The sequence below is a fragment of the Rhinolophus sinicus genome, linkage group LG03, assembly GCF_036562045.2.
Source record: "Rhinolophus sinicus isolate RSC01 linkage group LG03, ASM3656204v1, whole genome shotgun sequence".
NCBI classification, from domain to species: Eukaryota; Metazoa; Chordata; class Mammalia; order Chiroptera; family Rhinolophidae; genus Rhinolophus; species Rhinolophus sinicus.
In genome coordinates, this window is record NC_133753.1 from 2969554 (window position 1) to 2992794 (window position 23241).

The 23241-nt window shown below is 44.3% G+C and overlaps 1 long non-coding RNA gene across 4 annotated transcripts in view; it reads left to right on the forward strand.

Moving 5' to 3' along the window:
- LOC109455555 (uncharacterized) overlaps positions 1–23241 on the forward strand; it is a 36198-nt gene that overhangs the window by 5978 nt on the left and 6979 nt on the right. Inside the window, exons 1-2 of one of the 4 annotated variants that reach the window (XR_012494506.1) lie at positions 275–13798; positions 16220–21466. This is a non-coding gene — a long non-coding RNA (uncharacterized LOC109455555). Of the gene's footprint in view, positions 1–274; positions 21467–23241 lie in introns of those variants that run through there. The other 3 variants (XR_012494505.1, XR_012494504.1, XR_012494503.1) reach the window with 3 other exon arrangements.

Below are 23241 nucleotides of genomic sequence, written 5' to 3' on the forward strand. Positions count from 1 at the left end.
TGGCAGTGGCGCTAGTGGTTGTCAATAGAATTGCTCTTTTTCTCCAATTGAAAGCAGAACACCTCTATCTACTGCCCCATCCCTCGGGTCCCAGCCTTAAGAAGACTCATCTGTGTCCCACACCCTCCTAGAAACACAATGCATTTGTGCTGTTTTAATTGTACTAGACTCGAGGGATAAGACAGAAGTGTGGGTTCCAAACCATCGTAATGAAGGAAGAAAATGAGAGAATCCATTGTCACAGGCCATGACATTCTGTCACTCGCAGACGCAGGACCAGTTGAACTGCACCCGAATTAGGACAGCTCTTTTTGTAGACAGAACTTGTGCTGGCTTTGTTTTTCGTTGTTAACCTCCAGTTAGCGGCTCAATGACAGCCTGTTCAAGCAGCCCAGTGAATCCTGTGGGTTCTCTCCTTGGAGGTTACGGCGGGGACGCTCCAGCTTAAGCCTCCGCCCAATTTCTGACTTCGATTCTGAGAACCTTACACAGGAAAGGGAGTAAGGAGATTGAGGAAAGGAGTTGGTGTGCGGTGTGTAAAGAAAAAACTGTCATGCTGCTTTCACCATGAGAAGCACAGTGCTTTGCTTTCTCTGGAAAGCCTGCCTGGTCAACACTGCAGTAAAGCTGGGTGACTTCTAGCATAGGCTTCTGTGAAGCAGTGTGGGGACCTGCGACAGGAAGCGAGATGCATGTGTTAACGTAAAAATTCACTAGGAGTTACTACTGGGAAAAGTAAAAACAAGCTTCAATTAAAAAGATCTAGTCTAGGACAGGGTAGGGAGGAGTCTCCAGGAGATTCTCTTAGAAGGAAAAAGTTTCTGTTACCAGCCCAGGTAGGCTCTGAGTTCACGAGGGAGGAACCATTCTTTCTACTCTTCAGAATTAGGAGAATCCCCTCACACATCGGGAAGCACGTGGTAAGTGCTCAACACACACGGAAAGGAATTTCTCATTTTCTCCTTTTCCATCTTCCTCGTATTTTTATCTTTTTTCCTCTCTCTTTCCATTTCCACATGCCCCCTTCCTGAGCTGTACGACTTGCAGTTCCTCATACCTGTCACACCTGGGCCTTCGTGCCTTTGCATAATAAGCTCGAGTCTCTTTCCCACTCTGTTCATCGGAGGGGATAGAACACTGCCTCGTCCTTTGAACCTTAACCAGACAGTCACCTCTGCTTGGTGTGCTCATTTCTCTGCCTGTTGATCCCTCACGTTTCAACTCCAAGGCTGCTTTCTCAGAGAGGCTTCCCCAAACACGGTGAGATCTAAACGATGTCACTATTGTTTTCTCAGCATTATTTCCTTCATAGCACTTACCACAATTTCTAATGTAGTCATTACATATCCACGCGTAGTACTATGTGTACCCAAGTAGCACGTGCCTCCCCCAGTGGACTGTAAGCTCTGAAAACAGGATCCTGTCTTTTCTGTTCGGCATTTTGTTTCTGTACCGGGGCCGGACCTTCAGTAGGTGCTCAGCGTACACCTACCCGGTGACTGGCTCCCCTCCTCTGAGAATCACCACGAGCTTTGAGCACTTAGCGTTAATACTTAACTTTACTATGGCACGGGTTACATCGCTGCCTCATCGCACCAGATTGTTAGCACCGCATGATTGCTGCCCACATACTTGAAAACATGCTCGTTCCTGCTTTCCTTTCTCATACCTTACCCCTGAGGTCAACCTCTGCTGTAAGGTCACAGCATCTTGCTTACAGATAGCGCTGCTTCAGCTTTTGGGGGTTGGGGGGCTCCACCCCTTGCTTTATGTATTTGGCTCTCAGGTAAGTACTTAGCATGCCCATTGTTCAGTGTCCTTAGTCCCAGCTCATTACAATTCCCTCTCCCCAAAAAACAAAACTGTCCTAATCTTTATTTAGGGTCACATTTCAGTTTAGTGGGATAGAATATTGAATTTGCTGGTGAGGTTTTAACAGCATAAGAATTCTCAACTGGATATTTATTGTGGCTCTAGATCTGTTTATTGGGATGAGAAAAGATTATGAATTTGGACACTGAGCAATTTGTTTTTCTCTTGACTATCTTTCTCACATAGAACAATGCTTTATAGGTAATTGGTGCTCAGTCACTGTTGAATGGATTGAACATGTACCCAAAACAGAGCACTGGATTTAAGGTCTAAAGCCATGACTTGAGTTCTCTCATGGCTGCAGCATTTAATATAGTGTTGGAAGTGCCAGCCAGTGCAGCAAGTGGAAGTTCAAGGTGAAATAATAATTTATAAGTATATGTTGGAAACCTAAGAGGATCAACTGAAACACTCTTAAGAAACAATATGATAGCATAAGGGGGTAGGAGGTTATAAAATTAATATTCAAATATTAACTTTCTCTTGTGAAAATAGTAACTAAATATAACAAAAGAAAATATCACACTCATAATAACAAAAGAAGAGCTAGGGCTGAGCTTACGGTTGCCAGTATCCATCACACAGAGAAGCAGGAGCCTTCACTCTCGTGCACTGCAGTGTGAATGGTGCCCACTGGGATGGAGCTGCACAATGTCCCTGAATATACTTAGTTTTCAGAAACTACTTGAACAATGCTATAAAACTCTATGAAGAAATTAAATAAAATAACTAAATGAAAAGACCTTGTTCTTGAGTAAGAAGACTCAGCATTGTAAAAAATGCCAGTTCTTTCTGAAGTAATGTATAAACAGGGCAATCCAAGTCTAAACGGAATTTTCTTAGAACTTGTTGAAATTAGTGAGCAGTCAGAGAAAGACAAGTACTGTATGATATCTCTTAATAGGTGGACTCTAAAAAGAACTGAACTCAAAAAAGTAGTGTGGAATGGTGGTTACCGCATCTGGGGCAATAGGAGAGATGTTATTTAACAGTATGTAGTTGCAACTAGTAAATAAATAAGTCCTGGAGACCTAATACACAGTACAATGATTATAGACAACAAAACTGTGTTAGAAACATTAAACCTGCTAAGAGAATAGATCTTAATTGTTCCTTCCACTAGAAAAAATGATTATGTTATGTGACAAATGTTAGTTACTGCTACGATAGCAATCATATTGCAATATAAATGTATCCAGGAAAAAAAGAACTTGTTGTAATTCATCTAAATTTCATTTGGAAGAATAAATATTTAAGAATCACTATGGAAAATTCTGAAAAAGAGAAGTAATGTTGGAGGATGACTTCTCTCCCAAATATTGATATGTATTATAAAATCTCTGTAATTAAAATATCAGTGGAATATGATGGAGTACAGAATTAGACCCCACTAAAAATGGACATATGCTAAAGATAGCAGGGTTAATTTGATAAAAAGTATGAAACAATTAGCCATTTATAATAAAATAAATATAGACTCCTTCCTCCTCATTCCAAAATAAACTCCAGATGGATCAAAGATTTAAATATAAAAATTAACCATAAGAGTCCAAAAAAGAAACTACTTGAATAAGTATATTTGTAATCTTGAAATGGAGAAGGCTTTTCTAAACATAGCCCAAAACTCAGGAGCCGTGGGATATTTTTACTCTATATCTTGCCTGGCATAAAACACCATTTAAAAAGACAACAAACTTGGAAAAAATATTTATAACACATGTGGCAAGGAAGTAATATCCCTAAAAATAAAAATGCTCCTCTAAATCAATTAGAAAGGAAAAATAACCCAGTAATTCACAAAAAACATAAGCAATTCACACAAGCTGCATTAATCAGACCTTTTGTTTATGGCCTCTGAGTTTCCTGTCATGCCGAGGAAGAATTTTCCCACTGCAAGATACTCAACTTTTCTAATAATGAAAGACATGCTAATTAAAGCAAAAAAATTTACTATCACTTTGAAAATATCAATTATTAATATAAAATTGATAATACTGTTGCCACAGATTTTTGTGTTGGCAAAAGTATTGAGAAACAGGCATTTTTGTCTTCCCCACTGATCGGAATGTAAATTGATCTTCGGAGGGCAACTTGATCATTACTGTCAAAGTATTTATTGTAGTTCCATAATTTGACCCAACAACTCCAATCCTGGGAATCTGCCCTTAGAAAGGGACAAAGTGTATGTACATAAGGATTCTCACTGAAGCATTGTCCTTAATAGTGAGACATTGGAAAATACCTAACTATACATCAATAAGGAACTGGATCAATAAATTATAGAAATGCAGTACACTGCAGATGTTAAATAAATACATAAACCCATATTACTGACATGGAATGCTGTCCAAAATACATTAAATGAAAAGCAATAAGTTGCAGATGAGTGTGTATAATATGATCTATTTCTGAAAACATGCACGTATCGGGGATTTTAAGCCCTGCATTTGAGAACTGACTTCATTACTTTTTCACTTTAGACAGTAACCTCTCTGAATCTATTTTCTTGTGCCTAAGATTAAAGTACTACGTACCTCTTATGTACATGAAAAGTCTCAAAAGACAAAATGTATATGAAAGCTCTTTGTAAATGGAAATACGCCGTATAAATACATGATAATCAAACAAAAGTCATTAAATGTAGGTGACTTCCATAATCACCCATATTCTAATAAGGCTAATAGGCCTACAATTGTTCTTTTTGAGCTTGATTTAATAATGTAATGCTTATTATCTTTTTGGTCTGAACAAGCAATTCTTTAAGTTTTTAGTGGGTAACTGACCCCTTTGAAAACCCCATGAAACCTTTGAGCCCCATTCCCCAACCCAAATGCATTCACATACTGCATTTTACATACAACTTTAAGGGTTTCATAAACACTTCCTCAACAACTCCCATGGATTCCTGCTATAAATTATAATCTTCAAGATGCATAAAGAAGAGTAAAACAGTTCAATGCTGTTACAGATTAACTTGTGTTCCCCAAGAGATATGTTACAATTCTGACCCCTGGAACCTGCACATGTGATCGTATTTGGAAATACAGTCTCTACAAATGTACTCAAATTAACATGACGTCATAGGGTGAGCCCTAATCCAACATGGCTGGTGTCTTTATAAGAAGAAAGATACACACTTATGAGGAGAGCATCATGTGAGTTAGAAGCTGCAGGTGCAAGCCAGGAACACCCAGAGTCGCCAGCCACCACCAGAAGCTAGGAAGAGGGAAAGAAGGGGTCTGCCCTACAAGTTTCAGACAGAGCGTGGCTTTGCCCGTGCCTTGATTTCAGATTTCTCGCTTCCAGAACTGAGAGAATAAATGTCTGTTGTTTAAAGTCACATCATTTGTGGAAATTTGTTATAGCAGCCCTAAGAAACTAATATAGATGCTATAGGTAATCAGGTGAATTCTATGATAGATCTGAAAAATATGCAAATTGGAAAAAGTAAAGTTATCATTATTTGCAAATGATATTGTTTCCTTGGAAAATGCAAGAGAATGAACAGAAAAACTATTAGAAACAATAAGAGAATTCAGTAAGGTAACTAGGTACAAAATTACAGAAGCCAATATATTTTATACATATAAGCCACAACTAGTTAGCAGATAAACAAGTATATGAGAGTCTCCATTTGCAGGAGCTATGAATAACAGAAAAACACCTAGGGATATACTCATAAGAACTGCAAGAACTTTGTGGTAAAAAGTTTAAAAACACAACAGAAGGATTCAGAACAATTAAACAAGTGGAAAGGCATAGCGTGGTCTTGAAAGACTCGACATCATAAAGGTATGAGTTCTTCCTAATCGATGAATTTAATTTGATTCCATTAAATACTAAACCATGTTTGGAAATTAGAGAAAATGATTTCAGAGTTAAAGTGGAAAAAGTAAAAATCAAACAAGAAGAACCATGAACATTCTAAAAGAAAAATAAACGGAGAATCGGCTCTATCAAATATTAAAAGATGTGGGGCAGCGGATGGTTCAGTTGGTTAGAGCGCGAGCTCTAAACAGCGGGGTTGCCAGTTCCATTCCCACATGGGCCAGTGAGCTGCACCCTCCACAACTGGACTGAAGACAACGAGGTGACACTGAGCTGCCGGAGGGGCGGCCGGACGGCTCAGTGGTTAGAGCGCGAGCTCTCAACAACAAGGCTGCGGGTTCAATTCCCGCATGGGATGCTGGGCTGCCGCCCCTGCAACTAAGATTGAAAACGGCGACCGGACTTGGAGCTGAGCTGCGCCCTCCACAACTAGATTGAAGGACAGCAACTTGGAGCTGATGGGCCCTGGAGAAACACCCTGTTCCCCAATATAAAATTTTTAAAAAATATATGAAAAGATACGACAAAATTAAAATAAAATAGTGTAGTACAGGCACAAGAATAGACAGGTCAGCAGAACAAGAATCTGGAAATAAGGCCAAATGTACTTTTAAGAATTTTGTTACTTAAACTCTGTAAGTAAAAATTGAATATTTAGTAAATAGGATTAGGACTGGGTAACAATCTGGGGAAAGAAATTCCAAATGGATGAAAGATGGTAAAAATGAAAAAATAATAGAAGCAGTAAGGGAAGACATTTTTAATCTCAGACTATAGAAGGTGTTTCTCAGTGGTACTCAAGACTCAAGCCATGGAAGAAATTTGACCACATTAAGAAGTGTCCCCCCTTATTACTTGTAGACACTGTCGTCCCTATAACCATGATGGCATTTTGGCCCCTCCCCAGCCTGGGAAGGGACCTCTTCCTCCAAAACAAAACAAAAAAGAAAAACAAGGAAATGTATGTTTCAGCACAGGCAATTTTCTTCTACTTCTGCTCCCCTGTTTCTAACACTCCCAAACGCAGATGTGGTGGAACTCAGGCTATGCCCAAAGCCCCGCTAACTGGGCACCAAGGGAAGAGCGGGCACAGTGGAAGTTTGTGGCCCAGTCAGCCACCTCCTGTCAGGGAAAGCAGAAAGCCCAGCTGGCAGCCTGTGGGTGGGGGGGCCCTGGCTCTGCTCCCTGGCTGTGTGGCCCCATGCAACATTGGATGCTCCCTTCTCGCTGCCCCTCTCCCGCCTTTATAAATTCTCTGAATCACCTTTGCATAGAAAATAAAAGTGTTTGTTTTTTAAAACAAAAATGTCTTCTGATAAATTGCCATAAGCAAAATCAACAAATAAGAAACTGGAAAAAGTCAAGAGGTCCTAGAAATTAAAGAAAAACTAACAATCCAGTAGGCAAAGGATGTGAGCAAACACTTGGAGAAAAATGGAAACATATCTCTCAACCATGAAAAGATGCTCAATCTCAAACTTAAGAAAAATGTATAGTCAAATAGCATAGATAAAATGTTTTCCACCTTATTTCAGTCAGAAAGTTTGATAACTAACTGTTTATGAGATCTGAGGAAACAGGTACTCATATATTGCTGCTGCTGTAAATGCATACAAGCTCCATAGAGAATGAGTTGGCAGTAACTAGTACAAATCTAAAATGTGTGTAGATCCAGCAGTCCCACTTCTTGGAGTTTATCCTACGTGTGTCCTTGCAAATCCAGATTCCCCATCCTAGCAGAAGTCTGAAAGTTTATTCTCTGGAAAAGGCAAAACAAAAAGTTTCTGTACAGGGCTACTAAGCCAAACTAAGGTCGTTAGTGATATTTGAAAATGGGGATTAAGTGTGCATGTGATTACTGAATGCTGGGATGGTCATCCTTTTCTCCGCCCTAGGTTCCCAGAACGCTGACAACCAAACCCATACTCTCCGTGCAGAAATTTTAGAAGATTCTTTTCTGGAGAGTCTGACAATTCCCAAGATATAGCCAGAAGAGGTTCCCCAACAGATGGTCCACGTAGATTACCCTACAGTGAACCCCAAGGTTTAAAAGTCCTCAAAAACCATGTGCTCAGATCTTCCAAACAGCTTTTTAGTTCCCTTCTCTTAGTCATAAGCAGACAACCAAGGATTACCCACACATCTGAGAAAAGCCTCTAAATGAGTTTAGAGATCAAAACAAATAAATGGGGGAAAAGCAATGTTGGAGAAAAGCTATGCAAAGAGATGAAAAATTTTAAACAAATGCTGATATTGACAGATAAGTGGATACTGCATCCATGAAATGGAATCAGGATGACATGTTTTATAAGAAACTTGAGAAAATAAAAAAGACCTCTTGGATATTAAAACCATGATAGCAGGAATTAAAATACTAGAAGGGGTGGAAAAGTGAGAAAATCTCCAGAAGGAGCAACAAGACGAATCACAGGAGAATAATAGGTAAGAAAGGACCACCCTGAGTGGTCCAGCATCCAAAGGGAGGAGGAAATCACCCACAGAATAGTCAAGAAAAATGTCCAGAACTGACAGATGTAAGTTTATAGAGTAAATGAGCCCACTGAGTACCCAACAAAATGGATAAAAGTAAACCCGTACAAGGCACAACATCGTGCAGTTTTTGAACACTTGAAATAGACAAGATCCTACAAGCTTGCAGAGAGAGAAAAGGTCGCACTAAGGATCAGAAACCAGAATGGCTCCAGACTTCTCAGCAGCGACATCAAGACCTAGAACACAAGCTGGAATGTAAGCTCTTTGTCTCTATGTATCTTAGTCTTGTTCTTCACTGATGTATCCCAAGGGCTTAGAGGCAGTGCCGGGCCTGTATTAGGTTCTCAATAAAAATCGATTGAATGAAAGAAAACAATACTTTCAAAATTCTGAGCAACAGCTTCTTCCAGCCTATAAGTAACCTATGCAAAATGTCAGTCAAGAGGTGGGGGTAGAAGAAAGACGTTTTTGGACAGGCAAGGCCTCAAGCAATTTACCCTCCATGTACTCTTGCTCAGGAAGCTATGAGAGATGTTCCACCAAAACAAGAGAGTAACCTCCTACTTCCTATACAGGCCAACAGTACCAGAAGTAGGAAGTCTAATGCTGGGGAGAGATGGAGAACCCCTAGGAAGATGGTGAGAAGAGCCCAGGATAACATCTGCATTAGAGCATTAGATGGCGGCAGCCAATTCAGATTTGAGTGGTCACCGATGCCCACGGCCATGTAATACCATTTGCTAAGAACAGACTGCCCTGGTTATCCTGGCCCAGATTCTCATCTGAACTTAGTTCCTGGACCGTGTGCTAATGAATTTCCTGCCTTCCCTTCCATCCCCTGCACCTGAATTAACAGAGAGCATTCACGGAAATATTCTGCTCTGACTGACTCCTGAGAGCAGGAGGTAGGACAAGATAATATAAGAAGCAGAAGATGCAGCAAGTCCCACTCATGCTGAACCTGATCCACACTGCATTCCATCCAGATGCCCCCACTGTGGTGACCCCTGCATTTCCCAGCATACTTTCACAACCTTGTTGTGTAAGGTTTCTCAAGACCCCCCCAGGTTTGGTGATTCGCCTGGAGAACTCAGAACTCAGCAGATAGTTGTACTCAAGACTTTGCTTTTTGTAGTGAAAGGTCACACAGCAAAATCAGCAAAGGAACAAGGTGATAGGCAGAGTCTAGAGGAAATCAGCCGTGAGCCAGGAGTCCTCCTCAGGTGGAGTCATACAGGTCACATCAAATTTGTGACAGCACATGTGAAGTGTGTCAACCAGGGAAGCTCAGTAGAGACTGCTCCCAGGCTGTTTATTGGAGGCTGCTCATGGCACCCTCTGCCTAGCACTTACCAAACTTCCAGAGTCTCAGAAGGAAAGCAGGTGTTCAACATAAACCTTATCGTCTGCACATTTAATCTACTCTTACCACTCAGGGAATGGCGGGAGCCCACCTGAAATCAAATGCCCAGATGCAACACTACGGCCAGCCTTGCAGGTGGGCCTTTCTGGGGAGTCCAGTACTGGACCTGCTGCATGAACTGTCTTCTGCACAATTGCCCAGTGATCTTGCCCAGAGGGGCTCCTGTAAGCAATTAGGGAAACTGAAGCCAGAGTGACGTACAACCTGTGCTGAGTTTGTTTTCCTGGCAACCGCCAATCAGATAGTAGCAATACTGCCCTTTTCTTATACAGGTAGGCAGGTGCTTACCATTGTGTTTTTGTTTTGTTTTATTTACTGGCAGATACTGTTGAGAAGTACACACCAAGGTGGCAAACCACAAAGGAAAGCAAGGGAAAACAAAACCCATTCTGCCCTTCCCCATGGAAACAGTTGTGATTGGGCACATGACTGCCCCGTTGGACTGCAGTTCTTACCTCCCCTGAGGTTAAGTATGGCCACGTGCCTAAGGTCTTGCTTGTGGAGCCTGAGTAGGAGGGATGGCTGCTTCTGAGTCTGGGTCTCAGACTTTAGGGGGCCTTTCCTATTCCTGGCCAGTGATGCAGCTTCAACCACACAGACAGTGAAATGCCCTAGTGACCGTGGAAAACAAGTCAGGTTCCCAGAGTGACCATGTAGAGCTAGAGCTACCCCACCAACTGGACGGTTCACAGCAGACTAGACATGAGGGAAAAAGTTCATTTTTTAGTACAATGTTGAATGTCTTTGTTACGGCACTTTGTCCCTCCCACACCCCACAGCTAATACAAAATGATGACATAAAAGACACAGTAGCTGCCTGAGAGAGAGGCATGCAGGCACTTCTAAGATTTGACAATGTTCTGTTTCTTAAGCTGAGTGACGGGTACAGTGGTATTGGTTTTATTCCATTCTTTTAATCATATGTATGTAACTTACATACACTCTTGTGCACATATATATGTGTGTATGAATCATTCCACACTTTTAAAATGAAAGTTAAAAATGTAGTAATAAAGAAATATCATTTGACCCCTGCTGTACTGGCAAACATTAAAAAGTTAGATAATATCCACCGTTGGAAAGTGTGTGGCAAAACTAGCTTCTTCATAAATTTTGGTAAGAATGCAAATTGATGTCAACTTTTTGGAGTATAATTTTACAATATCTATGAAAAATTTAAATGCACAGAGCAAATCAACAAGAAAAAGACAATGCATGTTTTAAATGGGCAAGACTTGAATAGACACTTCACAAAAGATAACATTCCAGTGGCCAATATTCATATGAAAAGGTGTTCAATGTCATCACTCCTCAGGGAAATACAAAATAAAAGCACCCTTACATTCCCACTAGATCACTAAAATTAAAAGGACTGGAAAACTAAGTGTTGGTGATGTAATGGAGCGACTCAAAGTGTAAACCTGTAAAACCACTTTGGAAAATGGTTCTGCAGTATCTAAAACTAAGCATGTTTATGAGCTTAACAGACACACCCTGTGGCCTCGCAGTTCCTCTCCTGGGTATATATCTAACTGAAATGCGTACTATGTTCATAAAAAAAAAATGTGTACAAAAGTGTTCATAATAGCTTTATTTATAAGAGCCAAAGCCAAAACCTGGAAATAGTCCAAATTTCTACCAGCAGTGGAACCGTTAAATAGGTTGTGGTACATGCATACAATTCTGTGGAATAGTACATGTCAGTGAAAAATAACTACTGCTACACACAATAACATAGGCAAATCCTACAGACATAATGCTGAGTGGAAGTAGCCAGACACAAGAGAACTTACTATATAATTCCATTTATGTGAAGTTCGAAAACAGAACTAATCAATGATGTCAGGCTAGTGATTATCTTTGAGGGAGATAATGATTGAGAGGGAACATAGGGAACCTTCTGGGGTACTGGAGATTCTATATTTTGCTCTGGATGTGTGCATATGTAAAATTATCAAGCTCTACTCTTAGGATTTTCGTAGTTTATGTAAATTATACCTCAATGAAAAAGTGAAAAAGAAATCCAACTGTCTAATAAAAAATAAATGAAATGAATGCACAAAGCCCTGCTAAAGTCAGGACAAGACAAGAATGTCCATTGTCTCTAATACCACTTAACATTGTACTGGAGGTATTAACCAAAGCAATCAGACAAGAAGAAGAAATTAGATGTATAAAAATTAGAAAACAGGAAGTAAAACTTCTATTTGTTGATGATATGATCAAATACTTAGAAAACCCAAGAGAATCAACTAAAAACACTGCTATTAAGAGAATTTAGTGAAGTGATAAAGTATAAAGTTCTCTCCAGAAATCAGAAGGCTTTACGCACACAAATACAAAGGCAGCGTCACGGTGATCACCCTCATACTTGTCCTTTTAGGGGCCCACATGCGCCTTCCCTTGGGTATGTGCTCTGGAGCAGATTGCTGGGTCCCCATGCTCATGTGCTCATTTGATTGAAACCGCCAGATGGCTCTTCAGAACAGCTGCACCAGCAGGCACACCAGCAGCATCCTCGCCAGTGTTTGTCATGTCCCCTTGAGAATGCGCTTGTGCAAAACTAGAGGCTGAACCGAGAAAGAGGAAGACGTGGGACCTAGGAAACAAGGATTCTAATGGAGCAAAGTGGGGAAAGGAGTCCCAGGCTCTGAACAGGCCGAGGCTGATGCAGAAGGTCAAGGCTGCAGGGGGGAGGACTCCAGGAAGTTAACAGGGGACCTGCTGCACTTAAGTTGTATTGAAAATGTTATACTGTTAGGTATTTGAAGGATCTGATAGAGACTTTAGGGAAAAGAATTCTGAAACAAAATGCAAACAGATAAATACAAGGCAATTATTAACAGAATAACTAATAGTTATCCAGAGTGGGGGGCACGTAATGGCACACTTCTTGCTTCTTGGCTCATCATTGAGCTGTTCTTTCATATCCTTAATAATGTAAAAACTATTCATTTAACCAAGGTTTATCGTGAACTCTAATGATAGGATGGGGAAGCAGAAGCAGGGGTTGTTGGTGGTAAAGGAGCTAAATCTTCATCTGTCATAACAAGAACTCAATAGTACCTATGGGAAATTTTAAAAATAGCTGTACAGGCCTATGATTGGAAACCGCTAAAAGAGTTGAAAGTAATTGCCTGGGTGTAGAGGGGAAGAAGGGGCAGTGAATGGGCGGCGGACTGTTACTTTTCATTATAAGCTTTTTAGAACAATTGTATTTTTAAATTCTATATTATTTTGAAAATTACTTGAAAAATAATTTTAGGTTGTGCTAAGAACTGTGAAGGCAATAACAACTTCTGCTACATTCTGATAATCCTATCAACGTGGAAAACAGAGGTTCAAGAAGGAGTTTGTGATCCGTGCAGTGATCAGACTCAGGAAAATTAGAAGATGAGAGTTTAGAGGTCTACATTTTTCATACTGAACTAAGCCGCGCCTACCATTAGAAAAATGTCCATCCGGATCCTGAAACACATGTCAAGTTGCATATGTTAAATAAGTACAGTGCTTTCTAGTCAAACGGACCTCAATAAAGTAGTTACAGTGTTCTGAAATAACTAACAACAATACAGACTCATGGTGTATATTCCACCAAAACTGTTAATCAGATTTCAGTGAACAGAGAAGCATTCTTGAGCTTTGTATGACATTGCTAATAGAGGAGCACTAGATTTCGCCTTTGCAGGTACAGAGAACATTTTAGCTGGAGTCCTCTTCAGGACTGCCCCGGAGATCCTGTTATCCAGATCTCCCTAATATGCCCGGAACCCGAAGAAAACCCTGCAAGTGAGATTAGCTTTCTTGCAGAATGGATGTGCAACCTGGAAATGTGAGCTGACCATGGTTATGTCAAGTCTGTCACCAACCCAATAGAACCGTTATCGGTGAAATAACTACAGGTGAATTGTATGCATCCAAACCCTGGCATGGTCTCAAGGTGGTCAAGTTTTTCTTTACCCCTTCATTTCAGATTTGGCCACGTGACTTGCTTTGGTCAGTGCTAGGGTACATGATGTGAACAGAGGCTGGAATGTGCTTGTGTGTGGGTGTTTGGGCTTGCTCTTACACTCCGGTGATCCACCAGGAAAACAGCTTCCCAGTGATGGCTGTAGGGGGTGAGCTGCCCCACAGAGCTGTGGCCAGAAGCAGAGCTGCCCTAGCTGACTCGCCTATGCATGGGTAAGAAATAAATGCTTCTCGTCTTATACTTCTAAGCTGCTGTGGTTGCTGTTACCCAGCATTACCGGGTCAGTATCTGACTAATACACACTCCAAGTTCATCTTTCCTATCATCTTACTACTACATGGCACAGAGCTGAAAACTGGGACCAAATTGTATTTTGGTCTCTAGTAGACAGTGCCACAAGTTGGGTTCTCTGGGAAGCAGGTTATGAGATGGGAGTTAAGAGTACAAAAGGTTCATTAAAGCCTAACACCTGTGAAGGAAAGAGGCTGCCATCAGATGACAGTGCAGACCTGGCAAAGTCTCAGCCAGTTCAACAGGGATTTCCAGAGTACAGATTGCTAGACAGGCATCCTGCGTCAGGAAAGCAGCCAGACCCCTGTGCTGCTATGTGGTTCAGTCATTCACTGGGGTCTTCCTAGGAAAGAGAGTGCGCTTGGCTACCACGCCTGTCAGTTATTGGCTGGAGATGCCCCGAAAAGGGCATGACCTGTGTGAAAGCTGAGATGGACCCTGAAGGAGATAGCACTCTCCTTGCATCTGGGCACTAGTCCTTCCCTGAAGGGAGACCTAAGCAGGATAGCTCCACGTCTTTCAAAGATAGCTTTTAAGACAGCAGAAGTAGGGGGCCGGCCCGATGGCTTAGGTGGTTAGAGCTCCATGCTTCTAACTCCAAAGGCTGCTGGTTCTATTCCCACATAGAATGAGAGCCAGTGGGCTCTCAACCACAAGGTTGCTGGTTCAACTCCTCGAGTCCCGCAAGGGATGGTGGGCAGTGCCCCCTGCAACTTGAACATGGCACCTTGAGCTGAGCTGCCGCTGAGCTCCAGGATGGCTCACTTGGTTGGAGCGCATCCTCTCAACCACAAGGTTGCCAGTTTGATTCCTCGACTCCCACAAGGGATGGTGGGCAGCACCCTGTGCAACTAAGATTGAACACGGCACCTTGAGCTGAGCTGCCGCTGAGCTCCCGGATGGCTCAGTTGGTTGGAATGCGTCCTCTCAACCACAAGATTGCCGGTTCAACTCCCGCAAGGGGTGGTGGGCTGTGCCCCCTGCAACTAGAAAACGGCAACTGGACCTGGAGCTGAGCTGCGCCCTCCACAACTAAGACTGAAAGGACAACAACTTGTAGCTGAACGGCACCCTCCACAACTAAGATTGAAAGGACAAACAACTTGACTTGGAAAAAAGTCCTGAAAGTACACACTGTTCCCCAATAAAGTCCTGTTCCCCTTCCCCAATAAAATCTTTAAAAAAAAAAAAAAAAGAAGATAGCAGAAGTATTAACACAAAAGATAATGAGAGGCATAGAGAGCTGGTGCGCTATCTGACAACCTAGAACTGTATAAACCGCCTATAATTCAATAGTGCTGCCAGTTCTCCTTCCATCAATCAGAACTCTTGATTTCTACCTCTGAATTTATTCTTCCCCAGTCCTTTGCATCTCCATAAATGACAGCACCACCCCCCACATAACTGCTCAGGTCAGACACCTAGGTGTAAAGAAGAGCTTTTGGAAATTAAAAGGCATAACTGCCCAATTAAAACGCAGGGTTGCTCATTGTAACAGGCCACGATGAAAGATGATCGTATTTATGGAAGTCAGCAAATTCATTCAAAAGAGGCTGCTGCTGAGCTCCTGTAGCTCCTGTGGAATGTACGAACTTCTTCATTGTTTCTAATGCTTTTTGGTTTCATGTCTGGGAGTGTGCTGATTCTCATAATCTTCTTTATTTCTATTGTTTTAAGTTTCATTATCTATTTTTCTTGGTTGCCATGATTCTTTTCCTTGTCTTCATGATTTTGACAATAAGAATTTTTAGTGTGTTGTGATGTAATGATAATTTTTAATGTTTTGAACTTTCTGTTCATCTCCTTTCTTTCACTTTGTGTTGCACTCCCGTTGGATCACCTCCTTCTCATCTATTTGAATTTTGGTGTGATCAAAAGATCAGCACTGTCATCTGATTGTTCGTATATTCGGAAAGAATATACGAAATTAATCTGAAATTCAGACAAATAATCCAAATGGGTTCGGTCGCTGTGTTGTATTGTGTCACGTTGCTGTAACCAAATGTTCTTATACTTCATATGTCCACTTCCACTAATTGATGGAAATGGTGGGCACGCCATCACAGGAACACTTATTTCTGAGCCTGTTTTGCTGCTTCTGGAACAGTTTTGCTAAAATGCATCAGACGCTCAAATTTGCGCTCCAGTAGACAGGGATGTAGAAAACACGTGGCTTCATACACAGATGCACTTGGCTGTTTGCAGTATTGCTGCTGGTTCTTGCATAGGACCCAGGAAGTCTGATCAAGTTTATTTCATGTAATTCCTATCAAAAAAATAAAAAAAGATGTGTGATGTGCTTAGAATCATGCTCACTGTGTCAATGAGTCTTTTCCTAACAGAAGAGACCTTCTGCATGGGTGACAACGGAACCCTCTGTTTGCGTCTCTCACCTCTGGTAACTGGAAGACTTCGCCACCCACTCCTGGCTTCAGGTACTTCTGACCCGGCTTCTTCCCCGCTCACACATCTTTCCATTGCCAGGCACAGTAGGACACGTTCACAGCTTAAAACTGCTGGCCCTTGACTCGCTGGGCAAGCTTGCGACACGTTGACCACACAGAGAAGCGACAATTGCGTCAATGTAGCCTGCTAAACCCAAACTTAATGCAACTATTTAACAGAAGAAGGGTGACAGTGGAAATGGAGCAGAAAGAGACAGTGGTCTTAACCATTTGTGGTGAAATAGCTTAATTTTTCAAACTTTACAAGAGCATGAACACATTGTAGGACCATCCAGGGAGCCCGTGAAAGTGAGGGACCCTTCATGGAAGTCCTCTGCTTAATTTCTCCACCTGTGAATGGCAGCTGCTCTCCAAAACACGCCAGCCCCCTACTCAATTCCCAATCAACCCACTCCTGCATTGAGCCCACAGGACTCCTTTTTCAGCCGCCTCCCTTCTATCCACTTTGTTCTCTCTTCTTCCCTACAGGTACCTCTAGAGCCTTCCCTAGGCAGCCACTGTTTCCCCAAGACAGAACCCCTCCATGCTGGGATCCAGCCCCCAGCGGCAGCAGCGAAGGCTCGGAACACCTACCCATTCATAACTTTTGTTACCGTTACATTATTTGGAGTCAAATGTTGCTTCTTTTTAACGTGTGGTCATTATCCTGTCCTCCATGTTTCAAACGAGAGCTCCCACCCATCGCTTAGTGTCTCTGGGTTCAGCCAGCCCAGGTTTGTCAGTAGTTGCTCCCATGGGTGCTGCTCAAAGGGCTGGTCTGCACGGAGATGAGCTTGCACCTGAGTGCACGTCATCTCCATCACTGTGCGTCCTGGTGAGCTCAGCTGACGTTTATCGTAGCAAGTTTGATCAGTGAAGGAAACGTGTTGATCAGGGGCAAGCAGGCAGATAACTGTGAATTGGCAGCCAGTCCACAGATGATACTTTCAGCAGCTCTGTCTTTTACAAGATGATTTGGGGTCTTAGGAGGTTTGTAAATAACCTCTTGCTTCACTGCCTGAGTTCAGAACTACTTGAGAGTGACAAGAGTTGGACAGGTGGGGCTGAAGCTATCAGCTTTATCACTGAAACGCTGATTAGAAAGAAGAGTTATACATCTGTGGCCAAAGGGACTTCCCTTTAAATTCAAATTCCCTTAGGATTCATTTCCCCCACCTTGCCGCAGCCTGGTGGGACAGTGGCAGGTCCGTCCTTGGGGCAGAGAGCAGGCCAGGATGCACACTCTCTGCAGGTAGGCCATCAGAAGAGGATTGATCTGAGGGTGCTCCACCCTGCTCCCAACCTCACCGGTCATTACGAGAGGAGGAAAAGGTGCAAAGTAGGATGTGAGCCCAGAGGTATTAGGTTAGCAGTCATGGGTCCTTAACCTGCAGTCCATGGCTTCTGAGGGCCTGTGAAGTCCCTGAAATCGAAGTGTATGTGTTTGTGTGTTTCTAGAGTCTGCAGAAAGTGTGGGAACCTGTAACCCACCTTCCAGAGCTGCTGTGAGTGTTGCCTGTCAGATTCGCCCTTCTGTGATGATTTTTCCTGGCCCAAGGGAGCCCCCAGCCAGAGAGGCTATAACTGCCCCCCCCCCCGGGGAGATTGACTTGGGGTACAAAGGCTGCCCCCTTGCCTCAAGGAGGGAACAACTCTGTAGTGCCGTCCATGTTGCAGGGCCGTCTCATGGGCCCACACCGAGTTAAGACTTTCTTGTTTAGCTTGGCTCCCCTGCCCTAGCCTGCTCTCGCACTCCCTTTCTCCTGGGAGCACTCCCTCCCGAAGTCACTGGTACAAAAACTTGACCCAGTTCAGGGTTCGTTAGCTCTCCTCAGATTCTGAAAGTGGTTTATGATCCTGTACTGGGCTGAATGGTGGTCCCAAAGAAGATATGTTTATACCCTGATCCCTGAAACCTGCAAATGTCATCTTATTTGGAAAAAGGGTCTTTGCAGATATAATTAAGGATCTGTAGGTGAGATCATCCTGGATTATCCAGGTGGACCCTAAATCCAATGACAGGTGTCCTTAAAGAGACACAGAGGAGAGACACGCAGACACACCGGAAGAGGCCATGTGAACATGGAGGCAGAGATTGGAGTGATGCAGCCACAAGCCAAGGAGAACCTGAAGTCACCAGCAGCTGGGAAAGACCAGGAAGGACCCTCCCCTGGAGTCTTTGGAGGGAGCAAGGTCCTGACAAGACCTCGATGTTGGAGTCCTGGCCCCCAGACTATGAGAGAATAAATTTCTGTTGTTTTAAGTCCTCCCTACCCCCAGTTTGGGATCATCTGTTACAGCAGCCACAGGAAAGCATTACCTCCCAAAGGTTAAGCATTCCTATAGTTCTTGAAACTGAAGTCCGTGTACATGGAAACGTGAGTGTGCCATGACTGGTTGTTCCTCTGCCCCTATCTGTGTCATCTTAGTTTTCAGAGTGCCCGTCCCCAGGCCCTCAGAGGGCTGAGCTTACCAGGAGACACGGCCTGTCCTTTGCCAAAATCACTAGAAATGGCAGCAGCCTTTCTGTCTAGGAAGGTGCGTACTTCTGCTTCCTAGTGTCATTCTACTCTGTATCATCCCCTAAGCAGTGGACCTGTCCCTTCTTTGTTCTTCTGTCTCTAAGAATAACTTCAAAGACCTTGTTTTCCTTAGAATGTCTGACAAACCACAGCACAGTCTTCTGCCTGTTTTTCAGGATTGTGTCGTTTTCCAAGATGCGTCCCTGATTCTGCTTTCCTTCACCTGTAGTTTGTCCATCCTCTCAAACACTGAGCTGCATGGGGAGCTCGGGCTGGCAAGCTGGCCTCCATGACTGTTTCCTTCACTTCCTCTCCATCATGGTTATTCATGATGCTATAATCAGGGTTTCTTTTTAAAGAAGCTCCCTACTTGATATTAGCTGACAGAACAAAAGGTTCTTGATTAAATGGTGGCTCATTTCTGCTCTGAAAGTCAAAAGCCAATGAACTACTTTGACCAAAATGAATTTTGATATCCATTGCTATGAAAATAGCAAAAAACTTCCAGGAGCAATTGACTGGTTCTGTGGGCAGATGCTTTTAGAGGTCAAGAGTCATTGATTGGAAGATCTGTTTCTAAATAAGGAGCTGGTGCAGCCAGACTCCACTCACGTCGTGCAGGGACGTGATGTAAATGGACACGCATGCTAGGCACCTCATCCACGAACTCTCCCTGCCCCAGTGGGAACCTTGCGACAGCTTTCTAACTACCTCCCTGTGCCCAGGCTGGTCACCCTCAAATCCCACGACCACCGAGCCACCGAGCTTCACCTAGAACACAGCTCTCCACATGGCCTTCCCGGCTGCCACTGTCCCTGTCAGAGAGCCACGCTCCCCACACGCAGTCCCAGGCCTTCCAGACCCATCCGTGCCTCTTCCACAGGCCGCCTTCCCGCACAGCTCCACGCCTCCCAGCCATGCTTTCGCCGCATTGCTTCTCACCAACAGCTCTGTTGGCTCACGCACACACGTGCCGTCCTTCTCCAAGGCATGTCCCACAGCCAAGAGCCAGCCCTTGCCCAGGATCCCCTTCTTGGACCCCACAGCGGAGGCCATCCCTTCCTCTCCTAGGCCTGAGCTGTTCCAGTTCCTGCTCCAGGCAGCCTGCCTTCGTTCCTTGGGGAAAACCCCACCTTGTGACAGTGGCTTGTCCACAGAGGCAATTTCCTTCATGATGGGAAGCGATGGCCCTTCCTAAGAGGTTGTTTGTAATCATGCTGCTTCCGAGACTACGGGACTCTCAGACCACACCAAGGGTGGCACGTTACCAACTCAAAATCCACTCCCACTTCCTGAGCTTCATCTAATTTGATCCCCAAATAATCGCAGGAAGCAACTATTATTGTTCCCATTTGACTGATGAGGAGAAATCCTCACAAGGCAAGTGTGTGACCCAGGTTTTCTGCTTCCAGGGCCCTTCCATACAGAGTAAGAAGTTTGTGACTTACAGGGGCTCTCATCACTGATGCGTTGAGCATACTGAGGTCTGCACGCGCACGTATACACACATGCACACACGTGCCATCTGGCTAGTGCAGGAATCGTGCCCACCACCATGCCCAGAGCCCTGGTCCTCATCGGCCATGCGCTCAGTGGACTCTGGGACTCGGTGAGCAAAGAGCCTTTCTTTTCGTACAACTTGGCCCCTAAAATCAAGTTAACTGTCCCATCCGATGCTCAGAGAAGAACCAAGTTCAGTTCCAGCTGCAGGAAAACCCGTGGGACGTATCTCTGAAGAGGGGACCTGTCAGGCCCCAGTGAGAAACCTTCCTGAAGGGCTTCCAGGGGCATGGCCGAGACACTCACCTGGAAGCCAGCCAGAACTTGAGCCCCTCCAGTGCCACCCGCCTGCATGGGGTGGCAGCTCTGCAGGAGCCTGGAAAGCAGCCTGGGCTAGGTTTCCCAGGCCCAGAGTGAGCACCACCATCCCCAGGCAGGGGAGTCCGAATGAGCTCACGACATCCTTCAGGTCACCCAGCTCCCTGGATACTGACTCCATCCGCCTTTCAGACCTCGTTCAGGTTCCCAAGTTGTCTTTGCACATAGGAAGATAATATGCCTCGTGTTTTCATGCACTTGACAGCTACAGGGAGAATCTAAGGAAGCCGGCAAGTCCTGCGGGGACAAGTCTGTGTTTGTCCTGTGCCCGCACTGGGCTAGCACGTGGCAGGTGTGGGTACGTGGTGTTAGATGGATTTCTGCCTCATTCAGGAGGCGCCCCACAAAGCTACTCTCACCCCTTCCTGCAGCCAGTATTGTCCGTGCTGGTGCCAGCTGTGTCTGAGTGATTTGCGTGCCACCATCCCAAGGTAGGCTGCCCATTGTTGCTGTTTTCTTGGCTCCTTACACCTGGAGAAACCCTGGCACCACCTCACTGGGACCTGCCTTTCCTTCCTGATAGGTCGTTTTGGGGCTCAATTGTGTTTATGTTCTCAGCAGGGTGCTTGTTCAGTGATACCCAGAGGGCCCGCGTGTCCCCAGGGTCAGACAGACCTGTGTGTCTGGATCCACCGCTCCAGTCTGTCTCTGAAAATAGCGCTTCTTCCATGTCCCTGCACTCTGTCCTGGCGTCACCATGCTCCACACGCATCAGCCACCATGCGTACTGTTCACACTGCTAGTGGTAAGTAGAAAGGTTTAACATTACCATCCTAAACATCTCCGCCAAAGGTAACTAGCCATCCAGCAGCCCTGGGAGGGCCGCAGACGGCAGAGCAGGGCTGTTCTCTTTATTGTTCGCTCCCTTGTCTGCCCGATCTTCCACTGCGCTGGGCCCCAGCACTGCCCAAGAGGGCACCGGGTCCCGCCTGGAGGGCACCTGACAGATGATTGCCACCTAGGGCCGCAGCACATCATGAAAAAGTGCTGTGGAGAAAAGAGGAGACAGTACAGTTCCCTGGGCCCCCGGGAGAGAGGTTCTTGAGCCACACCTTGGGGACCAGCTCGGGGAGGCAGACCCAAGCAAAAGTGTGAAAGGACACGGGCGGGGGCAGGAGGGCTTTGGACTGACCGGACCTGGGGAGAGTGGTAGTGGCAGGAGAGGAGAGGGGACATGTAGGCAGGGCCCGGGCGGGCTGTGCTGAGGGGTTTGAACTTGACCCGAAGGTCAGAATGAACCATGGCCCTTCCATGGAGGGACAGAGTCACACTTGGTGCCTTGGCCTGTGGTTGGACACATAAGCGGGACATTTGTACTCACATCTGTTCCTTCCGGAGCCCCACATATATGTCAGCAAAGATTATACATGTGTATCTCACACAACCACAGAGCCAGAAAAGGAGAGGAGCAGCAGGAGAGGGATGTGAACCCCTTTTCGGATGGTGGGAAACAGATGGACAGGCAGTCACTGGCCTTTCCTTAACCATCTCTGTGTCACAGCCCCCAGCCAGTGCAGTGTCCAGCACGTGATAATTTGGACAAGAAAGGGGGGTACTAATACGCTGATTTAAGTTTTGTGATTTGTGGGTAAGGACCCCGCAGTTTCTTGGAGGACCTCCCCCCCGCCCCAGTGTCAGAGTCTAAGCTGGTTAGTTTTTCTAGAGAGGAACTTTACAAGTGAGGAAACTGAGGCACACAGAAGTTAAGTAATGTACCCAGGGTCACATAGCCCCAGTGATGAAGCGGGCTTCAAACCCATGGCCAGTGAAGACACAAAAATCAAGGACATGCAAATTAAAATCACAGTGAGTTACCACTGCACACCCACCAGTTGGAAAAAAATATATTTGTTTCAATCTGGCATACCAAGTGTTAGTGACAGTGGGCTCAAGGCGCTCATTTTCTGCTGGGAATGCCTCCTGACAACAGTATTGTGAGAACAATTTGGCTATATCTGCAAAAACTGAAAAGTTACTGGAATGTCCACAGCAGCGTTGTTTATACAGCAAAAATCTGGACATATTTACCAACAGCAGATACACGAATTGTCTTACAGTCATGTAGTAGAATATTATGCAGCAGGAAAAAAGAATAAACTACAGCTATATAAGTCAGCGTGAATAAATTCCACAAACATAGTGTTGAGCGGAAAAAAAAAGTCACAGAATACATGTGATAAGTATTTACATTCTGACACATCCATCATGTACGGACACACACATGCATGTGGTAAAGCAGAGCACACCCATGTATTTGGTCATGTTCCGAATCTAAAGCACAGGGGCCAGTAAGATTCTCATCACTCTTTCTGGGTAATAGAAACAATCACCCTGCACCCTGAGCTCGCTCGCTGTGGGCCCAACTCCCCTCACTGCTGCCGTCCTTCAAAAAGGAAAGAAGCTGGGCGGCTCGCCTGCTCTTCTGTTTCAAACGGGGGATTTTTACATCATTTTATGTATAGATTTTTAAAGTAGAAATTAGAATTAATGACCGAACACTAAGGCCCCCCGTGAGAACTG